The sequence below is a fragment of the Salvelinus fontinalis genome, chromosome 3 (genome assembly GCF_029448725.1).
Source record: "Salvelinus fontinalis isolate EN_2023a chromosome 3, ASM2944872v1, whole genome shotgun sequence".
NCBI lineage: Eukaryota > Metazoa > Chordata > Actinopteri > Salmoniformes > Salmonidae > Salvelinus > Salvelinus fontinalis.
In genome coordinates this window covers 36,574,698-36,593,162 of record NC_074667.1, presented here as the reverse complement: position 1 = coordinate 36,593,162, position 18,465 = coordinate 36,574,698, and the positions used below count along the sequence as shown (strand labels likewise).

General features: G+C 43.4%; 1 protein-coding gene across 1 annotated transcript in view; it reads left to right on the top strand.

Moving 5' to 3' along the window:
- Window positions 1-4,374: 4,374 nt before the first annotated feature.
- The window catches only part of LOC129846598 (retinoic acid receptor gamma-A-like), a 70,332-nt gene continuing 56,241 nt past the window's right edge, over window positions 4,375-18,465 (top strand). The window contains exon 1 of the mRNA XM_055914546.1: window positions 4,375-4,554. The gene's annotated coding sequence lies outside the window, so the exon portion shown is untranslated. The remainder of the gene's footprint in view (window positions 4,555-18,465) is intronic.

Sequence of the window (18,465 nt, the reverse complement as noted above, 5' to 3'; positions counted from 1 at the left end):
TCGCCCTAACGTAACGCAACGTAGCCAACACGGCTAGCTAGCCAGCTTGCCACCGAATAGCAGCATTGTAGAAACGAGTGCATTACAACGGAACGACTTGATCAGTGTAGTGTTGGCTGACTACACAGTTGTCTTTGCTATCTTTGATTTGTATTTGTTCGATCTTAGCTAGCTACTTAGCTGGCTACATAGCCGTCTTTGTACCGGTGATAATTGTGTAGTTATCAAGGTTCGCTGAGGTTCGCTAGCCAGGTATTCTCGCCCTAACGTAACGTAGTAAACCCTGCTAGCTAGCCAGCTAGCCGCCAATTAGCAGCACTGTAGAAACGATTACATTACAACGGAACGACTTGACTTGTGTAGTGTTAGCTAGCTACATAGTTTTCTCTGCTATCTTTGTATCTAAGATAATTGTGTAGCTTTGAGTAATTATCGGTTAGCTAGCCAGCTATTTTTCGCCTGCCGCGCTGCCGTCCTCCTACCTAGCCAACGCTGCTAGCTAGCCAACTTCTACCGAATAGCAGCACTGTAGAAACTTACATTACAACGGAACGACTTGATTAGCGTAGTGTTAGCTAGTTGTCTTTGCTGTCCTTGTATCCACGATAATTGTGTAGTTTAGAGAAATTTAGTGAAATTGTCGAGGTTACCTAGCCAGCTTCACTTTCAACAACGTAGCCACTGCTAGCCAGGCTACTTCACCAGCCAGCAGTACTATATCATTTTAGTCAATAAGATCTTGTATTTTATTTTTATTTTTTTGCAACGTAAGCTTAACTTTCTGAACATTCGAGACGTGTAGCCCACTTGTCATTCTAATCTCCTTTGCATTAGCGTAGCCTCTTCTGTAGCCTGTCAACCATGTGTCTGTCTATCCCTGTTCTCTCCTCTCTGCACAGACCATACAAACGCTTCACACCGCGTGGCCGCGCCCACCCTAACCTGGTGGTCCCAGCCCGCACGACCCACGTGGAGTTCCAGGTCTCCGGTAGCCTCTGGAACTGCCGATCTGCGGCCAACAAGGCAGAGCTCATCTCAGCCTATGCGTCCCTCCAGTCCCTCGACTTCCTGGCACTGACGGAAACATGGCTCACCACAGATAACACTGCTACTCCTACTGCTCTCTCTTCGTCTGCCCACGTGTTCTCGCACACCCCGAGACCTTCTGGTCAGCGGGGTGGTGGCACCGGGATCCTCATCTCTCCCAAGTGGTCATTCTCTCTTTCTCCCCTTACCCATCTGTCTATCGCCTCCTTTGAATTCCATGCTGTCACAGTTACCAGCCCTTTCAAGCTTAACATCCTTATCATTTATCGCCCTCCAGGTTCCCTTGGAGAGTTCATCAATGAGCTTGATGCCTTGATAAGCTCCTTTCCTGAGGACGGCTCACCTCTCACAGTTCTGGGTGACTTTAACCTCCCCATGTCTACCTTTGACTCATTCCTCTCTGCCTCCTTCTTTCCACTCCTCTCCTCTTTTGACCTCACCCTCTCACCTTCCCCCCCTACTCACAAGGCAGGCAATACGCTTGACCTCATCTTTACTAGATGCTGTTCTTCCACTAACCTCATTGCAACTCCCCTCCAAGTCTCCGACCACTACCTTGTATCCTTTTCCCTCTCGCTCTCATCCAACACTTCCCACACTGCCCCTACTCGGATGGTATCGCGCCGTCCCAACCTCCGCTCTCTCTCCCCCGCTACTCTCTCCTCTTCCATCCTATCATCTCTTCCCTCTGCCCAAACCTTCTCCAACCTATCTCCTGATTCTGCCTCCTCAACCCTCCTCTCCTCCCTTTCTGCATCCTTTGACTCTCTATGTCCCCTATCCTCCAGGCCGGCTCGGTCCTCCCCTCCCGCTCCGTGGCTCGACGACTCATTGCGAGCTCACAGAACAGGGCTCCGGGCAGCCGAGCGGAAATGGAGGAAAACTCGCCTCCCTGCGGACCTGGCATCCTTTCACTCCCTCCTCTCTACATTTTCCTCTTCTGTCTCTGCTGCTAAAGCCACTTTCTACCACTCTAAATTCCAAGCATCTGCCTCTAACCCTAGGAAGCTCTTTGCCACCTTCTCCTCCCTCCTGAATCCTCCTCCCCCTCCCCCCCCCCTCCTCCCTCTCTGCAGACGACTTCGTCAACCATTTTGAAAAGAAGGTCGACGACATCCGATCCTCGTTTGCTAAGTCAAACGACACCGCTGGTTCTGCTCACACACTGCCCAACCCTGTGCTTTGACCTCTTTCTCCCCTCTCTCTCCAGATGAAATCTCGCGTCTTGTGACGGCCGGCCGCCCAACAACCTGCCCGCTTGACCCTATCCCCTCCTCTCTTCTCCAGACCATTTCCGGAGACCTTCTACCTTACCTCACCTCGCTCATCAACTCATCCCTGACCGCTGGCTACGTCCCTTCCGTCTTCAAGAGAGCGAGAGTTGCACCCCTTCTGAAAAAACCTACACTCGATCCCTCCGATGTCAACAACTACAGACCAGTATCCCTTCTTTCTTTTCTCTCCAAAACTCTTGAACGTGCCGTCCTTGGCCAGCTCTCCTGCTATCTCTCTCAGAATGACCTTCTTGATCCAAATCAGTCAGGTTTCAAGACTAGTCACTCAACTGAGACTGCTCTTCTCTGTATCACGGAGGCGCTCCGCACTGCTAAAGCTAACTCTCTCTCCTCTGCTCTCATCCTTCTAGACCTATCGGCTGCCTTCGATACTGTGAACCATCAGATCCTCCTCTCCACCCTCTCCGAGTTGGGCATCTCCGGCGCGGCCCACGCTTGGATTGCGTCCTACCTGACAGGTCGCTCCTACCAGGTGGCGTGGCGAGAATCTGTCTCCTCACCACGCGCTCTCACCACTGGTGTCCCCCAGGGCTCTGTTCTAGGCCCTCTCCTATTCTCGCTATACACCAAGTCACTTGGCTCTGTCATAACCTCACATGGTCTCTCCTATCATTGCTATGCAGACGACACACAATTAATCTTCTCCTTTCCCCCTTCTGATGACCAGGTGGCGAATCGCATCTCTGCATGTCTGGCAGACATATCAGTGTGGATGACGGATCACCACCTCAAGCTGAACCTCGGCAAGACGGAGCTGCTCTTCCTCCCGGGGAAGGACTGTCCGTTCCATGATCTCGCCATCACGGTTGACAACTCCATTGTGTCCTCCTCCCAGAGCGCTAAGAACCTTGGCGTGATCCTGGACAACACCCTGTCGTTCTCCACCAACATCAAGGCGGTGGCCCGTTCCTGTAGGTTCATGCTCTACAACATCCGCAGAGTACGACTCTGCCTCACACAGGAAGCGGCGCAGGTCCTAATCCAGGCACTTGTCATCTCCCGTCTGGATTACTGCAACTCGCTGTTGGCTGGGCTCCCTGCCTGTGCCATTAAACCCCTACAACTCATCCAGAACGCCGCAGCCCGTCTGGTGTTCAAACTTCCCAAGTTCTCTCACGTCACCCCGCTCCTCCGCTCTCTCCACTGGCTTCCAGTTGAAGCTCGCATCCGCTACAAGACCATGGTGCTTGCCTACGGAGCTGTGAGGGGAACGGCACCTCAGTACCTTCAGGCTCTGATCAGGCCCTACACCCAAACAAGGGCACTGCGTTCATCCACCTCTGGCCTGCTCGCCTCCCTACCACTGAGGAAGTACAGTTCCCGCTCAGCCCAGTCAAAACTGTTCGCTGCTCTGGCACCCCAATGGTGGAACAAACTCCCTCACGACGCCAGGACAGCGGAGTCAATCACCACCTTCCGGAGACACCTGAAACCCCACCTCTTCAAGGAATACCTAGGATAAAGCAATCCTTCTGCCCCCCCCCCCCCCCCCCCCCCTTAAAATGATCTAGATGCACTATTGTAAAGTGGCTGTTCCACTGGATGTCATAAGGTGAATGCACCAATTTGTAAGTCGCTCTGGATAAGAGCGTCTGCTAAATGACTTAAATGTAAATGTAAATGAGTGAAGGGAGAGAGTGAGAGACAAAGAAAGAGAGAGAGAGAGAGAGAGCGAGAGGGAGGGAGAAGGAAAGAGAGAGGAGGGGGGAAGCTGAAACCTAAGCTTTCTGGACTCTATTTTCCATTCCTTCAGGCATTCTGTGGCTTGTAAAAAATGCACTGTATATTTGAAGTGTTGGATCACGTGACAGGGAGGGTTTGTAAATCAAAGTGCATAATGATTTCAGTAGGGGAGAGAGAGGGAGCAAGAAGAGAGTGAGTGAGTGAGCGCGATCAAGGGAAAGAGAGAGAGCGAGAGAGAGAGAGAGCGAGAGAGAGCGAGAGAGAGAGAGAGCGAGCGAGAGAGAGAAAGAGAGAGAGAGAGAGAGAAAGAGAGAGAGAGAGAGAGAGAGAGAGAGAGAGAGAGAGAGAGAGAGAGAGAGAGAGAGAGAGAAAGAGAAAGAAAAAGGAGAGGAAGGCAGAATGCAACAGGCTGTGCTTTATCTTCGCTCTGAGAGGGACTTCTGACTGATGAACTGAACTCTACTACACATATCTCAATCCACTCTCTTCCTTCATTCGTCCATCTGTGCTCCAGACCACTGCAGAGCTGGTGAGTTTGGGTTTCGGATTGAACTTTACAGACCGTCTCTCTTTTTCCTGTTTTTTCTTTCTTTCTGAGTCTTTCTGTGGAGTGAGAGAGAAAGAGAACATGTCAGAGCAGGACTGAGACAAGAGTGTTTGTGTGGTGTGTGTGTGTGTGTGTGTGTGTGGTGTGGTGTGGTGTGTGTGTGGTGTGTGTATGTGTGTGTGTGTGCATGTGTGAGTGTGTTTGTGGATGGGGAGATGATTGAAACAGAGAGTACTTGTGTGTGTGTTTGGGGAGGAATGGGACTCTACAAGGGGAGAGTTTGCGTTTCCTGAGGACAGCTTTAATTGAGAACAGATTTGAAGAGAGAGAGGGAGGTAAACTAGTGAGAAAGACAGAGATCGCCTCTTTCTTGTGCTTGACCGTTGTTACAAATGTGAGTAGATGTGTAGTATTGTATGCATGAGTGTGTGATATGTTTTTTTAATGTGTTCTTGGGTGTGTTTGCTGATTGTATGACAACTTTATAGTTTCCTAATCAAACGCTTAAATTCCTAATGTGACATACTGGCATGACATGAGCACTGTGTTTCCTATGCGTTGCATGACACGATATGTGAAAAACCTTTCATCTATGCACACACTGTTGTCTCAGTAGTGATCAAAGTGATTCCTCATTCCATTTTAATATTCTCACATGGCATCGGCCGCACTAATGTTATGTTATAGGGACGTGCACTGCATGTCAGTTTAATACACCTTCATAATGCACTTTCTTCCCCATGTCAGGATATATGTGTACATATACACTGAGTGTACAAAACATTAAGAACACCTGCTCTTTCCATGACAGACTGACCAGGTGAATCCAGGTGAAAGCTATGATCCCCTATTGATGGCACTTGCTAAATCCACTTCAATCAGTGTAGATGAAGGGGAGGAGACAGGTTAAAGAAGGATTTTTAAGCCGTGAGTCAAGTGAGACATGGACTGTGTATGTTTGCCATTCAGAGCATGAATGGGCAAGACAAAATATTGAAGTGCTTTTGAACGGGGTATGGTAGTAGGGGACAGGTTTGTGTCAAGAAATGCAACACTCCTGTGTTCTTCATGCTCAATAGTTTCCCGTGTGTATCAAGAATGGTCCACCACCCAAAGGACATCCAGCCAACTTGACACAACTTTGGGAAGCATTGGAGTCAACATGGGCCAGCATCCCTGTGGAACGCTTTTGACACCTTGTAGAGTCCATGCCCCAACAAATTGAGGCTGTTGTGATGGCAAAAGGGGGATCTGCAACTCAATATTAGGAAGGTGTTCTTAATGTTTGGCATACTCAGTGTATGTCAGTGTAATTCCATCTCAATGTCTTTATAGTATGGGTCCTTATATGTCAGTATATTTCCTCCCCATGTTATGGTCACACCCAGCATAAAGTAGCACAGACCTATTAAGCAGTGACTACGCTAGGATTAGACAGGGCCTCTACTTTGCCCACAGGCTGCTCAATCATATTGTGAATTGTCACTCTTGACGGATGCTTCATCAGTCATGCAAATGGCTGGAGCTGGTTTGGTCTGGTCTGGTGTGTGTGTGTGTGTGTGTGTGTGTGTGTGTGTGTGTGTGTGTGTGTGTGTGTGTGTGTGTGTGTGTGTGTGTGTGTGTGTGTGTGTGTGTGTGTGTGTGTGTGTGTGTGTGTGTGTGTGTGTGTGTGTGTGCCCGTGTGTGTGCATGTGTGTTTGTGTGTGTGCACTGTACAGTAGTACAGTCACATAACACTTAAGGTTATGTAAACAGGTTACGGAGGTGCAATTATACAAGCGACATGGAAACATTGAAACGACGTGATTTGAATATCGGGAGATGACTCTGAGAGCCGTGTGCGTCTGATGTCTGTTTCCTTGTGGTGTGCAGTGTGTGTGTGCGTGTGTGAAAGAAAAAACAAACTCTTTGACCCCATGTAGTAAACCTTCAGTACATGGTGTTACATGTACTTCCATCCTCTCTCAGCAACAACCTGCAACCGTTTGAGGATCCTCAGTTTGTGTTTATTTTACAGGAAAAGTGAAACAAAGTGTTTTACACACATTTGTGAGTCACTCATACAGTGGGGATATGCACAATTCTTGTCATAAACAACATGTACCCATCAATTTTATTATAAATAGATTAAGTTATAATATTGAATCTAATTTGTTTAGATTAAACTTTTACTATCTCTTACTTTGTGTACAAAGCTGTGGTTTAACTGTTGTGTTCCATATGGCTATGATATAATGCTGATCAGTAACACACAGCAGCTTAGTGTTCTGATCTCAGTGTGCTGATCTATGGAGTACAGCTCTATGCAATGCTTATCCTGCCCTTTGCCAATGTAGCGGATGCCCGACAAATCTATTCCAGATTCATTTTCCTAATGTCTGGTGGAATGTTAGTCAGCACATCTAGTAACTATCTTGGCATGGAGAGACGAGGAGGAGGAGGAGGAAGAAGAGGCAGCAAACAGAGTACAGACAGGGTACAAAGGTTTAATGTGGCTAAGCACCACATTAAATGCTGGTTTGTGTCCACACACACTAATAAAAACACACATTCACTATAGTAACACACTCTCTCTCCCTCATCTACATGAACACCAACAAGCTCTCACAGTCTCACTGCAGAATTAGACGTTTATCCCACTTTTCTCCAAATGTCGCATTTCGAAGTTGCTCTAAACGTCAAATTTAGAAGGTTAAGTTGTTGGATAGAGTTAAAACATTAAGTTTAGGCACTCATTCTGAATGGTTAAGGTAAGGGTTAAGGTCTGGGGTAGGGTTAAAGCAACAACAAAAACAATCTAGACGTCGAATTTCGAAGTCAAGCTTAAGCGACTTGCCTAATGAACAAACACACACACACACACACACACACACACACACACACACACACACACACACACACACACACACACACACACACACACACACACACACACACACACACACACACACACACACACACACACACACACACACACACACACACACACACACACACACACACACATATATATATATATATACAGTGCATTCAGAAAGTATTCAGACCCCTTGACTTTTTCCCTAAGAGATCAACACAACACACTAGTGTGTCCCACCAGAGCGAGACCAGCCAGTTCCAGTAAAAGCTTTGTGTGTACAGATGTAGGATCTTAATTTGATCCCTCTTTTGTTGCTGAGAATGCAAACTTGTAGTGTATTTTTATGAGGGGAAAAATACAAAAAATACACTTTCAAATTTCAGACATGATTTTCCGTAACGAAAAATGTATCAACCCCTACAAAAATGTAAATTTATTATAATCCACATAATAATTAATATTTCCTGTTGCTGCAGCATAATTTTTCTGCTGTAGCAAACTGGCTCAAATTAAGATCCTGTCTGTGAAGTGTTTGGCAGACAGCATGGTTGGAGTGTGTCTAAATATACTCCACGGAGAGTCCCTTTCTTTTATTCTCTATCACCACAACTCTCAGTGTCAGACTGGATGTCTCTCTCTCTGTGTGAGTGAAGTCAGTGGAGTTTTACAAGAGCATTTCCTCACTGTATATGTCATGTGTCTGAGTGAGTACTCATGTCTTTGTGTGCTAGTGATCCTGGTATTTATGAGAATGTGTCTATGAGCTGGCAATCTTGTGTATAGTCACTGTGAATTGCACCATTCAGTTTAAAAGTGTAGTTAGCTCTGTTATGTGTGTTTTTGCGTGTGTATTGCGTGTGCGTGTGTATTGTGTGTGCGTGTCTGGGGGTGTAGATGTAGGATCTTAATTTGAGCCAGGTTGCTCCAGCAGGAAAATAATCCAGGAAAGTTATCCTGCGACAGGGGGATTAAATGAAGGTCCTACATCTCTATAAATGTGAAGTCAGAGATCCAAACACAGAGTGGTTTTCATCACCCTGTCATCACCCTCAGACCAAAGATATCTGGAAAGAGTGTCAACTAATTACCCTGAGCAACAATACTCTCAATCCCACCAAACCCTCAGGTCACCCACTAGCAACCAACAGGAAGGCACAGGTCTAGGATCAGTTTACACTCGCTAAACCCTAACCTTAACTATCAGGGTGGGCTAAACTGACTAACTATACCAATGACTGCCATGTCTATAATGGCCATTTTGTTAACCCCATTCCCTGATTCACATACTTTATGGGGGTTAGTTTGGTTGGTTAGAATATACAATAGATAATGTATTCTGTACATATGTGTATGGACCTCTGAAGTCTGGAAATGTAATAAGTCATGTAGCCCAATTTATTTCAAATAATGTATGCTGTTGTAAAACTTGTTTTGATAGCATTTGTTTATGACTAAATGTGTTTTTTTGTGTTTGTTTTATGATCAAACTCACCTTACCTGACAGACTGACATTTCTTGTCCTGTCTGCGCATACGCTTTAGATACATTCCCAGCAAACACACATTTATAAAAATACACGTTTGTCTAAGTAATATTCTCTCACACATCTTTCACACGCACACAAACAAAGAGAGATTCATGAGGCATCTGCAGTGTTTGTGCGCAGGTTATTACTGCCTAACTCCTTTAACTGCTTTGCAATCTCTGTGTCTTTGTTCCCTTCGCTTTTCAAGACAGGGCCCTCAGTAGGAGAATGTTGTCTGTCTCCTCTCTTTCTTCTTTCTCTCTCTCTGTTTCATGGTCTCCACACGTCTGTCAACACAAAGCATTTCTCATTACCTCTCTCTCTCTATATTTCCCTCTCGCCCCCCCACCTGCCTGTCTGTCCATACCAACCCACTTTCAAACTCTCCTCTTTTGAGGTGCTGAATAGAACAAATAGTAGATGGCAAATATAATTTTCCATACAGTATCTGACAATAATTTATTTTTAATAATTAGTGTCCAACCGCAGGTTGTGAGAATGTTGAGAAATACAGTATGTCATCATCAGAAACAAGGGAATTGTAAATCAGTTGGATATTGTAAAAAAAAAATGATACAACGGGTGGATCTAATCCTGAATGCTGATTGGTTAAAAGCACATTCCAGCCGGTGTCTATTCCACAAGTTACCACCGGCTAAATCTATCATGTTAAAATGCCTATCTACTCTGTTAATCTGACTGTGCAATCCACTGTCTCATCAGGCCACTTAGGCAAGTTATAAACTTGATCTCCACTATAAAAAGGAGTCGGGATGAGACAGACAGACAGGTAGGCAGTGTTTCTCAGCGAGTTGAAATCTTCAATTAGCTGGTATCATTTTTTTTTGTCTTTCCAGCTTCAGTTTGAAGTGATTATATTAGCTGTGTTATTGGCCTCTGAACAACAGTGTCCTGATGAGAGAGCACATGTTCTATGCCAGGCGAAATCGCGCCTCATTAGCTCATTGTTATGGATGTTTCCAAATAAATGTCACTAGAAAACAGCGTAAACAAATGCAAATGCAGCTACTGTTGTTATTCTGTCTGCACTGTTTGACGTGACCGTAAGTTAGCCGTAGTTGTCTAACTAGCAAACAAGGGATAAGGATGTTGCCAGCCTGTATGGCAATGGAACATTTAGAATGAACGCCTGTGTCCATAGATACAGAACAAAAAGACTGAACGTCTGGGTCGCGTCTCAGGCAACCGAACAGATAGAACGAACAACCAGCCGGCTTGGGTAGCAACCCTAGATCTGTGTCGAGACTATGTCTTGTGGAAGGATGAAATAGTAGGAATACATTTGTAAAAATTAAGTTTTAATTAAAATATGTCAATCATTATTTCAATATGTTGTTAACCTGTTGTATAAAAGTGATAATGCCCCTGAAGCCGGTGTTTGGTGGATATATTGGCACAGGTGTTGTTAGGCCCGAGACAAAGTCGGCTTCTCTGGCATTATCACATAAACCTAGCACAGTGTTATACACCTTTCATTGTGCATTTATTTTGTTTTTAGACATCTTTCACCACATAACCATTCATCAAAATATATATTTACTGTGAAACATAATGAGTACATTGGTTTAATCACCAAAACACAACATAATCATGTCTTCTCAATTTAGTTATTTTAACAACCAGTTAATCCAATAGCAAAGAATGTAAGATACATGTTTCAAAATTGCCCTTTGAATGTAGTATGCTACACAGCACTGTAAATGACATTAAACTGTTTTCCCATTATGCACTAATATTGACTGAATATTACATTTCCAGAATTTCGATCCCATGTGTGATCAAAGGTGTGGTGATTGAAGACAGATTTCACAATGTAATGAAATGAAAGGAATGAAATGCTAGTAAATATCATGTTGTCACTTTGGATAAAAATGTGTGCTACGTAAATGGCATATATCACGGTATTACAGTACTCTATTGGCCAATGCAAAACAGTAAAGCACATGCTTTTAGAAATCTTTGCAAATGTATTGAAAAGGAAATACAAAAATATCTAATTTACGTAAGTATTCACACCCCTGAGTCAATACTTTGTAGAATCACATTTGGCAGTGATCACATCTGTGCGTCTGTCTGGGTAAGTCTCTAAGAGCTTTCCACACCTGGATTGAGCAACATATTTTCATTATTATTTTCAAAATTCTTCAAGCTCTGTCAAATTGGTTGTTGATCATTGCTAGACAACCATTTTCAGGTCTTGCCATACATTTTCAAGTATTAGATTTAAGTCAAAACTGTAACTTGGCCATTCAGGAACATTCACTGTCTTCTATGTTAAGCAACTCCAGTGTAGATTTGGCCTTTGGTCCTGCTGAAAGGTGAATTCATCTCCCAGTGTCTGGTGGAAAGCAGACTGAACCAGGTATTCCTCTAGGATTTTTCCTGTGCTTAGCTCCATTCTGTTTCTTTTCATCCTGAAAAACTCCCCAGTGCTTAACAATTACAAAACAAATGTGTATTGGATTTGCCCGAAGCATAACAGTTTGTATTCAGAACCAAAACTTAATTGCTTTGCCACATTTCTTGCAGTATTACTTTAGTTCCCTTGTTGCAAACAGGATGCATGTTTTAGAATAATGTTATTCTTTACAGGCTTCCTTCTTTTTACTCGGTCTACTAGGTTAGTATTGTGGCGTAACTACAATGTTCTTGTACTTACTCCTATCACAGCCATTAAACTCTGTAACCGTTTTAAAGTCACCATTGGCCTCATGGTGAAATCCCTGAGCGGTTTCCTTCCTCTCCGGCAACTGAGTTATCTTTGTAGTGACCTGGTGTATTGATACAGCATCCAAAGTGTAATTATTTGAGTATATATAATACTTTTTATGTTTCTACAGATGTAGGACTTTAATTTGATCCAGTTTGCTACAGGAGGAAAATAATCCTGCAGCAACAGTACATGTGAAGTATTATGTGGATTATAATTAATGGACAATTTCATAGGGGTTGATACATGTTTTGTTAGGGCAAATCAAATCTGAAATTTCTAAGTGGAAATTACAAACTTTGGAAGGCTTTTTAAAATTCAAATATACTACAAGTTTGCATTTCCTGATGTGCAGGAAAATTCTCAGCAGCAAAAGAGTGATCAAATTGAGATCCTACATCTGTACTTTATGTAGTTCTCAAAATCTATAGGTTTACCAAACGTTTAAGTGATCATCAATTAAGAGCCGTCAAATTAAGTAATAGTAGTAATAGTGTCTGGGAAAGGCAATGGGAAAGGCAATGATACACTTTTTATGAACATGTGTTGCAATGTGAAACATGTATTTGTAGATGAAACACTGATTACATTTGTTGAAAAAGTGATGGTATGATTTTGTGTGTTGTATGTGCTTAGAGTTTTGAAACATCTGCCTTTTTGGTGATCTAATTTGAGTATTGTACTGATAAGAGTTGTGAAAAAGTACCACATACTTGTGAAAATAGCACAAACGCAATTTAAAACAAGGTAGGCACTACATAATTTTAGTTCAGTAGTTATCAGTTTAGATCAGTTTGATTAAGTGATAGTTAATTCTATTGTTAACAAATTTCAAGAAAATCAAATCAAAAGTACTATTAATATTGCATTTTGAATATGTATTCAAATTGAAATGTATTTGGTGCAGTGAACAAGTCACTTTGTGAATTTGTTTGTTGTACACAGTCAATTAAAAATGTGCTTAGAGTTTTGAAACATGAGCCATTTTTTGTGCTTAGGGTTGTGAAAATATACTACGTACTTGTGAAAATTGCCCCAAAGTGATTGATTTTATTTTCATTTGAGGGAACAATAGGTACCAGCAAAAGTTGAGCTTTACTTGCTCAAAATGTAAATGTCTGTTCTTCTCGTTTCCTTTGTGTGCCAGTATAGGCACAACGGTGTACTGAGCACATTGTGCCTATTTGAGAGATGTTGCTCTTTGGTCGACCTTTCAGTTTTTCTCTATGAATATCAATGGCAATTTCATTCAATTATATATTCCCAGAATTGTATTTTCTTGTTTTCCAGCCTGGACGAAACAAACATATTTTTGTTCTGTAATGATGACGTATTTTCTTTGGTGTTACATAAAGGGCTCTTAATGGAAAACATGCAGCAGTGTGGTTCTGTTTTAAGTGTTGAGTTGGAGGACTTGTTCACTTCTGATACAGGCTATTTAACAGCTCGTCTGTTCTGCATTGTTTAAGAACAACTCTCTTGTGTGTGGCTACTCATCACATTTAACTCTTTCCAAATGAACCTTTTCCTCCAAGTAGGACTGTTCTTCTTCATGTTTTAAAAAATGCTTTGTTTATGCTTCCCTTTTATTGGTCCACTGCTATTTAGTTCAAAATCTATGTCTCATACCGTGTTTGGCACTTTAACACCGTGTTTAAGTCTGTTGAATAGTGGTCATTGTCATTGGGTCAGGTTGTATCATCTGGCCACCTGGTGTACCAGTGAAGCTGTCCTCTGTCTGTGTGTTTCTTTAATCACAGCCTCAGGCATGCCTTCAGATCAACATCCACTAGTCCTTTAAACACAGCAGGTCACCTCTAGTCCACCCTCTGTGGCGGAACGCAACCCTCGACCCCCGAGAGAGAGAGAGAGAGAGAGAGAGAGAGAGAGAGAGAGAGAGAGAGAGAGAGAGAGAGAGAGAGCAAAAGAGCAAAAGAGAAGAGATAGAAAGAGGGTAACTCCAGCACTAGGGTAGACTGACACAGACCCATGAGCACAGAGCTAAAAGGTGCCTACCAAATGCCTCGATTAAGAGTGACCCCTGAACCCTATCTGTAGCCTGGAGCGACATGGGGTGACCTCAGTCGCGACCTGGCAACCCCAGAGTCAGCCGGAGGGGTTGGGCTCCCCATAACGGCACCATTGTGCGTTTGATTTAAACATTATTATCATCATTACCGTCATTAGTGCTGTTATTGCAGCCACTATTATGATTAAGCCTACCATTAAGAGAGTAACAGTATTATAGTCACTGGCGTATCTCAAATTACCATTATTTATGGTTAGTAAGTTATTGTAAAGGTTACGACAGTGATTGTAACAGTAACAGTGTTATTATTATTATTATTATTAGTAAGTCACTTTTATGTTATTTTGACATTATGTGGCTAAAGCAAAGCTCAAATGATTGTTTGCATTGGAAGGTATAGAAGACAGCATAGAACACATTATAGGCTTGGTTGTATAAAATATATTCCAGTTTCCATAGGCGGTATTATGAGGCGTGTGAGAAGTAGTTACTGCTGCCTAAACAAATCCCATGTTTCTTTACCATCTGTCCGTCTGACAGTGAGAGATACAATGAGATGGCTGTGGCCAGAGGAGACAAGAGCTGTGGTGAGAATTTAGACTCAATGGTTACATAGAAACAAAGCAACCATAATGAATGATTATGAGGTGAAAGTTTCCACAATTGGAAATAACATGTCCACATGAAGTTAACCATTTCATTCACATGACAGTGTTTGTGTTAGTACAAGAGTCTAGTTTGCGTCAAAGAAGTTAACAGTCGTAAAAAGGGCGTTGTCGTTTTTTAACTTACCATCTTGGTCATAAATAGTATCTAAATATCTGGCTAATAAAGGAAATGTATAAGCATAGTTATGCAAAGAAAATAGCTTAGCCAACAATATAATCGCTTTCATAAATTATAGTTATTGTTCGCAAGCCTGGACCACAATCGTAAAAATATTTTGGTTTTACGAGACCGATGGTAGCATGTGTTTTAGAGAGCCAGCTATATTTCAGCTATATGTCAACATAGCTCATATACTATGGCCTTTTATTTTGTCTGGGAAAGAGAGAACATTTAATTGAATTGTGTATTGTTTGTGGGCAAATATATTGTGTGTGTGTGTGTGTGTGTGTGTGTGTGTGTGTGTGTGTGTGTGTGTGTGTGTGTGTGTGTGTGTGTGTGTGTGTGTTTGTTTGTGTGTGTGTGTGTGTGTGTGTGTGTGTGTGTGTGTGTGTGTGTGTGTGTGTGTGTGTGTGTGTGTGTGTGTGTGTGTGTGTGTGTGTACACCAGGTGAAACTTGCCATGCAGACCGTTTGACCCTGAGCTAACTCAGACACAGCAGACAACACTTCTGCAGAGAGAGAGAAAAACACACAAACACACACACACACACACACACACACACACACACACACACACACACATACACACACACACACACATACAAATACATAGTTATATACTTTTTTTGTATTTTGACTACATACTTTAACTCCACTTAACAAATAAGCCCATGATTTAAAATAAAGACTGCATGATTTTACACACTTCTCATTTATCCTGCTTGGGTCGATTTGAGAGGATTGGAGTTTGGGACTTTTTCAGTTTGTCTCCTGCTGCGATTTGAAATTCTCCATCCCTCAGTCTTACTGCGTCAACTGTATGTAGTAGCTGTATAACCTGGCACTTTTGACAACTGGTAACAAATTCTAGCCAATTCTAATAGCAGCTCTAATCCCATGTTGGGAAAATATATTACATCGTGACGTCTTGTTCTATAGAACATTTATGGATTAAATGCTGAATAGTTGAGCTGCATGAGGTTTCCCACAAACTGCTTTAGAGAGCTGTGAATGCTCCTCAAATCTACATCACTTACACACAGTGGTGGTCCGTCTCTGAATTAAGTGAATTCACTTGTATTGTTTCAGTAAAAATATGCAACTGTACACATGGAGGTTAAAACCTTAAGCCAGTTGGTGAAACATGTCTGGCACGCAGAGAGGTGATTTAATACGTCATTACAGAATGACTTGGGGTCACACAGTGCACTTTTTATGACTTTGATTAAAGCTCTCTCTGCATGCCCACCTCAGTAATGACCTGGTGTGCGTCTGTGTCTGTGTGTGTGTGTTTAAGTCAGTAGTTAGAGGCATATTAAACCGCGCCTCCATATTACCCAGTGGGTTGCATTCGCCACATGAAAGCTGGATACTTAAAATCACCCAGAGAAGTGTACGCTTCGCCTCACAAACAAGCTGTTGTGTGGGTTTAACTCAGTTGGAAAAACACAATTTACACTCGACATGGTCCCTGAAGAACAAGAGGCAGGTGCAGTTGGTAACACTGGAGGACAGCTTTTACTTGTGATTAACTTCAGACAGGCTTTTATTGTTTGTTTTGTTTGAAAAGGAAATTAGAAGTAGGATTAGAAAAATATCCAGTGGCTGGTGTAGGCTATATGTAACCACACAAGTCAGTTAAGAACAAACTCTTATTTACAATGACGGCCTACCCCGGATGACTCTGGGCCAATTGTGCGGCGCCCTATGGGACTTCCAATCACGGCTGGTTGTGATACAGCCTGGATTTGAACCAGGGTATCTGTAGTGATGCCTCTAGCACTGAGATTAAGTGTCTTAGACTGCTGCGCCTTAGACCGCTGCGCCACTCGGGAGCCCTAAATCAATCCTATGCTATACAGTATAAATATATGCATACATTTTATATGTCTAGCCGTTGACCAATATCAAATAATTCTGTAAAATAAAAATTTTCACGAGAAAAAACCTTTTTGGAAAAGAGATGGTGGAATGGAAAACCGCCGACAGACACACACACACACACACACACACACACACACACACACACACACACACACACACACACACACACACACACACACACACACACACACACACACACACACACACACACACACACACATAACCACCAAAGCAGCTTTTAAACCTTCTGCATTCGGAAAGGGGGACGCCAGTTACCTGTGCACCCCTCAGGCGTGTGTGTGTGTGTGTGTGTGTGTGTGTGTGTGTGTGTGTGTGTGTGTGTGTGTGTGTGTGTGTGTGTGTGTGTGTGTGTGTGTGTGTGTGTGTGTGTGTGTGTGTGTGTGCGCGTGAGGAGTGGCAGGTTGAGTCAGGTCGGGACTTGGGGTGATGGACTTGGGGGTGATGGTGGGCGATGAGATCACTGAGACAACACCCCTTCGCCCCCTCCACACACACCGTGTGTGTACATGTGTGTGCCTCAGTGTCTCAGCAGGGCCAGGCGGCCCAGTCTGAACCGACCCAGCCCGGCCTCATAAAGGCAGCATTGAGGCCTGGAAGCCCAGAAACGCACAGCACCGCTTTTGTTGCCCTGCCCAAGGTGTGTTACCCCTGGAGGGAGAGAGAGAGAGGCTCCCCTGGCTGGTGTGACTCATTAGAGAAAATGCAACAGTTCTCTGGGATGGAGGCTCATTATTTTGTGTGTTTATTGGGGGAAATAAACCGTTTCTTTATTTTTATGTACGTTTTTCATCAGCCAGTTCGCTCCCCCCATATTTGCTCCCTCCCTCTTTCTTCATCACAGTCCTCTCTTTTTCTTATTGATCCAGCTCTCAATGTGGGAGTAATTTATGAAACACTACTCACCTCCTACGAATGGAGGAAAGGCTCCAGATGCCTGAAACAAACTCTTTCTTTCTCTCTTTCCTTCTCTTTTCCATCTTCTTTCACTTCTCTTTTTTTTCCTTCCCTGCTTTCTTTCTTTCTTTCCTTATTTTTCTCTTTCTTTCATTGTACTAGAGAGCAACGTGGTTGTTATTGTGTGAATTGTGTGACTAAGCCTCTTGGAAGTGGTTCGACACGTCCCGTATTACCTTCATCTCTCCTCCATACTGAAGCCTCAGACTGACCCTGGTTCCCACCAAACACTTCCCCATAAGGATGCTTAGGATCAATGTATGTATGTGTGTCTGAAGGGATGTGGTCTTTGCACAACTTACTTTCATTTGGACATCAGTCTATTCCAGTTCATACCATCCCGTCATACTTCTGACATATAAGAGATTCTTGTCTCTGGAGTCCAAAAGCCTTTTTCCCTCTCAGTAAAAACGTTTGGAGGACAGAGCCCACATTGGCTCTTACAGAGAATCGAAACCCCTGAAGATCCAACATTTCCATAAGAAGAATTATGGCTTGAAAAACAGAGTTCATGCTTTCGTTTGCGTGTGCATGCATGTGTGTGATTGCTGAATAATGGGTTAAGGGGTTGGTTATTCAGAACAGAACACAACAATACAAAAGCAAACAAAAGAAGAAAACCATAACATCCCGTAAAGCGCCGGGTCAGAGCTAGGCCTAATGACAGACCTGATGGAACAAAGAGAACAATGAGAAGCAGATTAAAACCCTGGCAGATGAGCGATGTAGAACGGGAGGGGGATGTAGTGCGTGGACTGATTGGTAATGGTTGAGAGAGGGAGGTTTAGAGATGGAGGAAGAGGTGGTTGGAGAAGGGGGGCCTAGAAACAGGAAGAAGAGATGGAAGAGAGAGAGAGGGTATCTTTGACAGCTGTGGTAATGATAGATGGGTCAGGGTATGGATAGGGGGTGTAGAGTATCCACTGGTTAGATTTAGTGGATTGAATGTATTGGGCTGAAGGGTAAGAATACCTGCATGGTGTAGGTGGTTGTGAGCTGACTAGCTAAAACTCAGGACCCTATGTATTGTATATGGTATAGGGAAGCACACGTGCATCAGTG